This window comes from Callospermophilus lateralis, chromosome 14 (assembly GCF_048772815.1).
Source record: "Callospermophilus lateralis isolate mCalLat2 chromosome 14, mCalLat2.hap1, whole genome shotgun sequence".
NCBI classification, from domain to species: Eukaryota; Metazoa; Chordata; class Mammalia; order Rodentia; family Sciuridae; genus Callospermophilus; species Callospermophilus lateralis.
In genome coordinates, this window is record NC_135318.1 from 99,927,803 (window position 1) to 99,936,536 (window position 8,734).

Consider the following 8,734-nt stretch of genomic DNA (forward strand, 5'->3'; position numbering starts at 1 on the left):
ATGGTCTTCACATTTAAAAGTACACATTCACCACCGGAAGAACTTGTTGAAAGAGGTTCCTGGACCCCACCCTCGTAGATTCTGCTTCTGGAGATGGAAGTGGGGTGGGGCCTATTAACTCACTTCCAACAGTTTCCAGGCTCCCCTGGGGATCAGCTTTCTGTAACCCTGGCTGTGTCCACTGCAAGGGGAGGGAGAACCTAGAACAGCTCCTTTGTCCACTCTGCAAAGTTTTTGAGGCCGAGAGACTCCAAACCCAACGCTTGTTGGAACTGGGTGTGGGATGATGTGGGCATGGAAGGGAGAACAAACAGATTTGTATTTCAAAGTAAACATTATTAGTTTGGAATTATGAAATTGGGTTCCACTAATGAAACATCACTGATCTGATTTTTTGTTTTGTTTTGTTTTTTGAGCAGCAAAGGCTATATTCAAAGCACGAAGTGGAGCACTATTACATTTACCCCCTGTCAATTCATTCCATTTCTGTGGAAAAGTGGGCAAGAACATCTCCGAGCTGCTTCCTGCATAAAGAGGGCAAAGTTGGGGGAAGTGACCCAAAGTCCGTGTTTTCGATCAGGTGGGTCGTGGACAGTTAAGGGCATTTAGCTTCAGAGCAGTCCAGAGGTCCACAGTGACTGATCTGATTTAAATGTAGACGATGTACCTAGTGGAATTTGGTTGAGACTTTTTGGGAAAAAAAGAAGATCCTAAGTTGACTTAAAGCCCCTTTTTCCTAAGCAGGGGACTTTCCTGATAGCAGAGATTGCAACTTTTACATTTTTATACCTCTAAAAGCATAGCAGTGAACGATGGATGAACGAGTGAGTCAATGAAATAGAAAACATGTCTGCCTTCATGCAACGTGTGTATAAAAATGGGCTTGAATGAATATCATGTAACTATTAATGGCCGTTTTGAGGCGTTGGTACTACTCTGAACAAATAAAAAAAATTGAATTGGGTTTTATTTCATAAATATTTAAAAATTTTGATTGTCTATCTCAGACATTTTCCTTAATGCATTTGTATAATTTTATTTACTAATAAAATGTTACATATGATGTGTCAAGATGCATTCTACTATCATGTATAACTAATTAGAACAAATTTTAAAAATGGCTAAAAAATAAAAATAAAATGTTACAAACCAATTTCAACTGATAGTTCTACAGAACCTTCCCAGTTCTGTTTGCTCCATGTAGGTGTGTGTTGGGGGAGGAATCAGAGGGCAAAGGACACCGGAAAGTACAAGGAATACAACTTTCCTAGGCTGTTGTGAGTGTGTCAAGGACTGTGGCCCTTGGTCTCCTCAATGGATTGGCCCAGCACTGAGAAGCATCTGCCCCAGGGTAAACTTCTACTGGGTCATAGTCAAGCCAGAAAATCTAGGGTGGCACCTGAGAAGAAGGAATCTCTCTAGATTCATTTCAGTCTAGAATCTAGTCCCACCGTGGCTCCAGAAGGGACCAGATTCTAATATGGGTCAGGGTTAAACAGAGGCCCCTCCCTCGTTTATGAAAGGGCCCACACATGGCATGGAAGACACAAAGGGATAATCTGACAATGTCAGTCACTAGACCATAAACTGAGACATTATCAAATGTCCTTTTAAGGAGTTGAATCAAACCATAATCAGGTCCAAGCCTGGGCAACTGTTTTCACAGTAGCCTCCCCCCCCCACTCCTTTTTTTTAAAACATACTGAAGTGGGCACCCCCCTTTCTCCACAGAAAAGCCCTCTTCACCATGGCTGATTTGGGGACTATCAGCAAAAGAGGCTTTGCAAAAGAGTCCAATGTAGATAAATTTCCTATTTTCATGTTTACTTGGCCACTGGCCGAGAAGATACCAGCACTCCAGGTGCTGGACAGCCCCTTACTAGTTTTTCACAAACGTATCCAGTATAGTACTTTGAGGAAATGTGCAAACAAGGCCTCTGGCTTTGAGCTGAGCTGCACAGAGATGTCTACATTTTTAAGATAAGTTACAATTGGGCTCCCTGGTAACAGCTGGCAGGGGGAGGAAAGAAAGGGGAGAAGAAGCTCTCCCCTTCTCAGGTGTTGTCCTTGAAGAGTTAACTTGCCCAAAACAGTGAAAGAAAAAGCTGCTTTCATGTGAACTTCTACAGACTGTGAACTTCTGAGCCCCTCCCCTTACGTGCTGGGTATAAAACCCTGAAACTCCCTGAACTCGGGGTTCAGGGGATTGATTGATTACAGCAAAAGCTGTGCCCTCTGAACCTGGCTGCAGCCAAATAAAACTGTTTCCTGCTGTCTTTGGTGCCTTGCCTCGTTTGTCCCCACAACAATACCAAGTACTTCTTTAGTCTTTGGAACACTTTCAGCATTAAGAAATGGTTAAGAACCTTGATTCTATTCTCCAGAAGTTGTCCATGATGAATTTCCAGAGAAAAATGTCTGCATTTATTCCTGGGGGCCCTTATATGACTGCAATATCAATTACAACAGCCTTCCTTTGGATGTGTCAAGTTGCTCATGGTAGACTAGGTCATAGTCTTCTAAGAAAAGGAATATGAGCCACACATGTAATTTTAAATGTTTTCATAGCCACATTAAAAAAGGAAAAATTAATTTTAATAATGCATTTTGTTCAGTCCAATATTTGCAAGATACTTCAACATGTAAACGATATTTTAAAAATTGAAATCATTTACATTTTTTTCACACCAAGTCTTGGAGATTCAGTTGTGTGTTTTACACTTTCAGAAGATCTCCATTAGGACTAGCCACACTTCAAATATTCGATACTCATGGTTGCAGGAGCAGGTAAACACAGGGGGATTTCCTAAAACACTGTGGTTATGTCTAATTGGAGCACATGCTTTGCTAATGGACTCTGTGCATTAATGTCCTCACACAAGGGGAAAAGATCTGTCCTGACATGTACTGAAGACTCAGGCTTCTTCCTCAAGTACCAAAGATCTTAGTAGTTCCCAGGAGTTTCACATACCAAGTATCTCCTGCTTTCAAAATAGGAGTCTCTAAGTGGATCCATTTGGCTTTACTGGCACTTGAAAATTTAGCTCTAACATATGAAAAAATGTGTACTAGAGGATGAAAAATTATGGAAATTTTAATAAATTGAATATTTAACTGAATACTTGTATAAAACTTTTTTTTATCCTACAAGCTATGGCATCCTACAAACCCCCTAAATACAAAGACTTGTGGATGGTTGTGGAGAGCTCATAAACAAGGGTCATAATTTGTAAGTTCTTCAGGGCATCCCTATCTTTAGGTCATCCAGTGATGGAAGTCTGTGTTTTGGATTAGCCCACCATAATGAGAAACTTCCATTTCCTCAAGTCTGTGAACTGTACTACTCATCTGGAAACAAGTCGTACGTTTGTTGATTAATACTCATGTAATGAGGACATTAAAAAGAAAAGGCAAGCTTCTTCAACTGGACTTCATTTAATCCTATTTAGATCATCATTTGTAGCTTTAGAGGGGAACCTGAGAACAAAATAAATAAAAGATGGCATATAGCAAATACATCTGCCAATTTTCAACATGCAATCGTCTCCTTCCTTAATTTTCAGTCAGTCTTTGGAAATATGTGTTTATGGGCAGGTAAACAGATACAGCTCCTTTATGCAGGTAACTGTTACATTTGCATTGCTAAGAACTTGATTGTTTCATCTAATTATCTAATTGGTTGGCATGTAATTACTCCTAATTTTCCCTTAAAATCCTTCTTATTTCTCTAAGGTCAGTAGTGATGTTCCCTCTTTCATTGCTGATTTAATAATCTGAGTTTTCAAAATAAATCGAAAAGGGCTGAGGGTGTAGCTGAGTGCTTGCCCAGTACTTGTAGCTGAGTGCCATGGGTTCCATCCCCAGCACCACAAAAAATAAACCAATACAAACAGAAAAAGAATTCAGCTAAAGTTCTGTCTGTCAACTGGGTTTAGTCTTTGCAAAGAGCCAATTTGGGGTTTCATAGATTTTCTCTGGAGTGTTTATTCTCTGATGCACACTTATTTTCTCCTCTAGGCTTTGATTTGTCCTTCCTTCTGCTTGCTTTAGGTTTTGCTTGCTTTTCCTTTTCCACATTTTTAAAGATGAAGTTGAAGTTATCCATTTGAGGTCTTCTTTTTAATAAAGGCAACTATGAATTTCTCTTTAAGCACTTCTTTAGCTGGTATTCCCTAATTTTTCTTCCTCCTCCTCCTCCTCCTCCTCCTCCTCCTCCTCCTCCTCCTCCTCCTCCTCCTCTTCTTCTTCTTCTTCTTCTTCTTCTTCTTCTTCTTCTTCTTTTTTCCTGATTAGTTGTACAAAACCAAGAATGAACTCTAATGTAAACTGCAAACTTTGGTAATAAGCATGTGTCAATGTAAGTTCATTGATTTTAATCACTGTTTCACTCTGATGGGGATGGTAATAATGGAGAAGGCTACCCATGTGTGAGTGCAAGGAGTACAGGGAGTATGGGAACTTTCTGTACCTTCTGCTCAATTTTGCTGCCAGCCTAAATCTGCTTTAAAAAAAAAAAAAAACAGTCTTGAATAATCTATTGGAAGGTACTGTGCACTGAGTAGCAGTGCTTACAGCTTGCCCTGTTGGCTGGCACCAATCAGTGAACTCTGGTTGGCCATGAGATAAGGAGGTTATTCCAGAATGGAAATCAATCTGTTGTTTCCTTTATCCAAAAAGCCTTGCTAGAAAAAGAAACGAATTCAGCTATATTGAACAGTGTACTTAACAGTATGCACCATATTTTGTATGAGGTGTTGTCTGAGGAGATACAAAAAGCAAGCTGACACAGGTGTATACCAATGACAGTAGCAGGGATAAGGCATACATATTTGTGTGACTTTCTACTAGCTAAATTGTAGTGAGTTCCCTAAGATGATCCAAACAATCAGGAGAGAGTGTGGTGAGCCATTCATGGGCTGTGTGTGTGAGCTATGCGCATTTGAGCATATCAGGGGATTGGTCTGGTGTTGCATGCTGATTGGGCCATGTGACACAAATGTGCTTTTCCTCTCTCTCTGCTGGTGATCCCACACAGCACCTGAGATGGATGTGACTTGCCAAGATGTCAATCAATCTGCTGACCGCAGGACATCACCAAGCAAGACTCCACCCTTTGAAACCCTACCCTTTGCCTTATTTGGGTGGAATATTCCATCGAATTTCCTCTCCCCAATAAATGGCGGGGGGGGGTGTTCAGGTGTGCTCGCTCTCTTGCTCTTTCCAGTGCTGCCCAGCATGGAGCTGACCCTTGAGGTCACCGAGCTGTACTGCCCTCCTTCTTAGAAACTCATGTTCCTGTGCTGTGTGGTTTCTTCACCATTTTCTTAGTTATTGATGTAGCCAGCTCCTTAGAACCCTGCACATCTCTCCAGCCCAGCCAACTGGCGACAAGTATCCAAATGAAAAAATTTTGTGCTTCTTCCTGCAAGCAGTGAATTGCAAGTAAACTTTGGTGGCTAGGATTTGGATGGAGTGCTAAGGGGTAAAGTGGAAGGCATTGAGTTAGAATACTAAACAAACAAAGGTTCAAAAATAGGGAAATGAAGATTGTGTTTGGAGATTAATAAGCAGTCTATTTTGAATGGAAAATAGGATATACAAGCTAAACTGAATGCACTTTTTTGAGGCCATATTAGAAAGGGCTTGAATTCCATACCATGGAGTTCGTCTTCCATGTGGTGCACATTAGGAATTTTTTTTTTCCAGTGCTGGGGATGACACCTGTGTCCTAGACAAGTGCTTTACCACGGAGTCACATCTCCAGCCCATCGATTGGCATTTTTGAAGTAACAGGTGACATGGTTCAACTGTGATCTGCAGAATGAACCCTATACCATTGAAGAGAAGCCATCTGAAGAGGAAGAGACAGGAGTGAAGGACTGGTTGGAATGGTATTTAAATGATAAGTGAGGGGCTAAACCAAGTGGTGGCAGTAGGCTCTGAATGGCATGATGACATTCAAGGAGATCAGATGGCGGCAACACTTACAGGCCTTGAAAACTGTTCAGATATTAACAACAAGAGAAAGAAAGAGTGCCAGAAGGAGGATGGTGCAAAAACCAAGGCAGGGAAGGACAGGAAGAACTGGTTTGGTGGGAACATGATTTGGGCTTGGATCAGGCTTGAGGTGCTTGGCAAGCCATCCAGGTAGAAATTCCCGCAGACAATGAAAGTCAGCAGCCTGAGAGCCAGCTGAGCCCTAGAGGGGTCCTGACTTGAGAGGAAACAGTGCAGAGAGGATTAGGGAGCCATGAGGGCTCAGAAGCTCAGCAAGAAAGACTACTTGAAGAGAGAAGAGGTTTTTAGCCAAGAGTAAACCTTGGTGGTGTTAGGGAAGGGGGATGGAAGCATAAGAAAATGAAGAAGAATCATTAAAAATGGCAGATAAGTTGGGCATGATGGTGCACACCTGCAATCTCAGCTACTCAGGAGGCTGAGGCAGAAGAATCGAAAGTTGGAGGTGCCTGGGCAACTTAGGAAAACCCTAACTCCAAGTAAAAATAGAGGGCTAGGGATGGAGTTCAATGGTAAAGCACTTTCCTAGTATGTATGAGGCCCTGGGTTCTACCTCTAGTACTGCACAGGCACATGTGCAGGCACAGGTGCATGTACACACACACACACACACACACACACACACACACACACGTTGTATTAGTCAGTGTACTCTATAAGAAAAGAATCAACAAGAAATATAATTATTAAAAGGCTTACGTGACCAGAAGCTGGATAGTCTACAATGGCCATCTGCAGACTGGAGAGCTGGAAAAACCAGTACCACCACAGTCCAAGAGGCTGAAGCCTCAGAACAAGAGGGATCACCGGTGCTACCCTAGTCTGAGACCTAAGCCTTTTGGAGAATCATTGTCAGAGTCTGCTTTGGAAGAGTGAAGAAGCAAGAATCCGATATTCTTAGATGATCACAGCAACAATCAAGAATCCACTGAAGAGGAGTCGAGATTGCATCTGCCGCTGATTCTTTGTTCTTCCAATTTTTATTCCATCCAAGCTATCATTCTATGGGTCGGTGCTGTCCACACTTAGGGAGAGTCTCCATTTTCGCTGGCTATCCCACATGCCAATCATTCCTAGACACAATCTCATGGACACACCCGTATCCCTCTTAATCCTTGGCATGGATTAATTCAATTTAGTTGACAGTTCAAATTAATCATTCTACTCCCCCCCACACACACAGAACCCGCAGGTAAATGTTCAGGGAAGAAGACTCCAAAGAACACAGCTTCCTGGCATCCTGAGTGGGACAGGTTCAGAGGCAATGGTGAACAATGCCATACGCTGCGAGACTCAGTATTGGCTGTACTGTAAAGGGCGATAAGTATAAGCTACTTTAGGTGGGGGTGAGACAGAAGATGTGACCCTAGAAGAAGGAGGTATATTTCTCTCTTTGATACAAGAAAAAAAGGATGAAAAGGTAAGTATGGGCACCGAGACATTTTAATGGGTAGGGGCAGGAAACTAAAGGCCTCCTTGGCAGGTGATTTATTCTTGTGAATACCAGGGAAGGTTCCAAGAAACTACATGGGGCAGACATTGGGATCTGAGAATAGGGAAAGGGTTAAAACACCCACCAGGAATGAGATGGAGGTGGCCACTACAAATGGGTGAACAGATTTCTAAATACCATCAAGAGCCCAACTGAATCTAGAGCCAAGAAGTGCAGTCAGTCTAGTTGGTACCATTACCCTGTGAAGCAGAGAGCAGATAGTGGAATACCCCAAGACATTAAGTCATCTATATATTTACATTTACAGTAGGCTCAGACTTCATTCATTACTGTATTCCCATACCGAGTACCAACCATCACACTCATTCTTAAAATTTAGTGAACAAATGAATGGAACGTGCAGCAAGGTCGAAGTTCTCACTAACGGCTACCCTACAGCAGAGGACGATGACAGGAAGCAGTGTGGTTACTGAGGCTGAATTGGTGCTCTGGCAGCAGTTGCCTTATCTCCACATGCTAGAAAGAAGGCACTGGGTGGGCAAGGTGGCACGTGCATGTAATCTCAGTGGCTAAGGAGGCTGAGGCAGGAGGATGGCAAGTTCAAAGCAACTTAGTGAGGCCCTAAGCAACTTAGGTTCTCAGTCCTCAGTAGTGAAGTGCCCCTGAGTTCAATTCCTCATAAAAGAGAGAGAAAGAAAGAGGTGAGAGAGATAGGCGGGTGGGGGGGAGTTGGGGGGAGAGGCACTGGAGGAAGCTTGTGTCCCCCATCACCTGGCCCACAGAGCTCACTCACATGCATACCTGGCCTGTACCATGAAGGAGATTCATAAACACGCCCACCTTCCTCTCCTTTGTCACCATGCTTACCTTGCAATCTTTATGCCTAATTTAGCTTTCTGAGATGTAACAAGTATAATATCAAAGCCACATCATAGTTCACTACAAAGATTTTTATCTACTTTTAACCACTAATAAATTGGTATGATGGCTTATAAATGAGTCTTGTGAACAAATTCATGGGAAACCCTGATTCATGGGTGAGTTAATAAAACAAGCTCTGAAACTGCAAACCTGGGCATCAGCATCAGGATCAGAGGCGATTTGCTGTAATTATCCTTCTTTCAGAAACTGCCTTTCTACATTGCTAAGCCTGAAGTCAAGAAATACAGAATTTGGAGTGCACTTCCACTAGGAGTATCTTATAGTTTGGTAAAGGAACGGAGCTTCTGGTTAAAAAAAAAAAAAATTAAATTACAGACCCCCCCA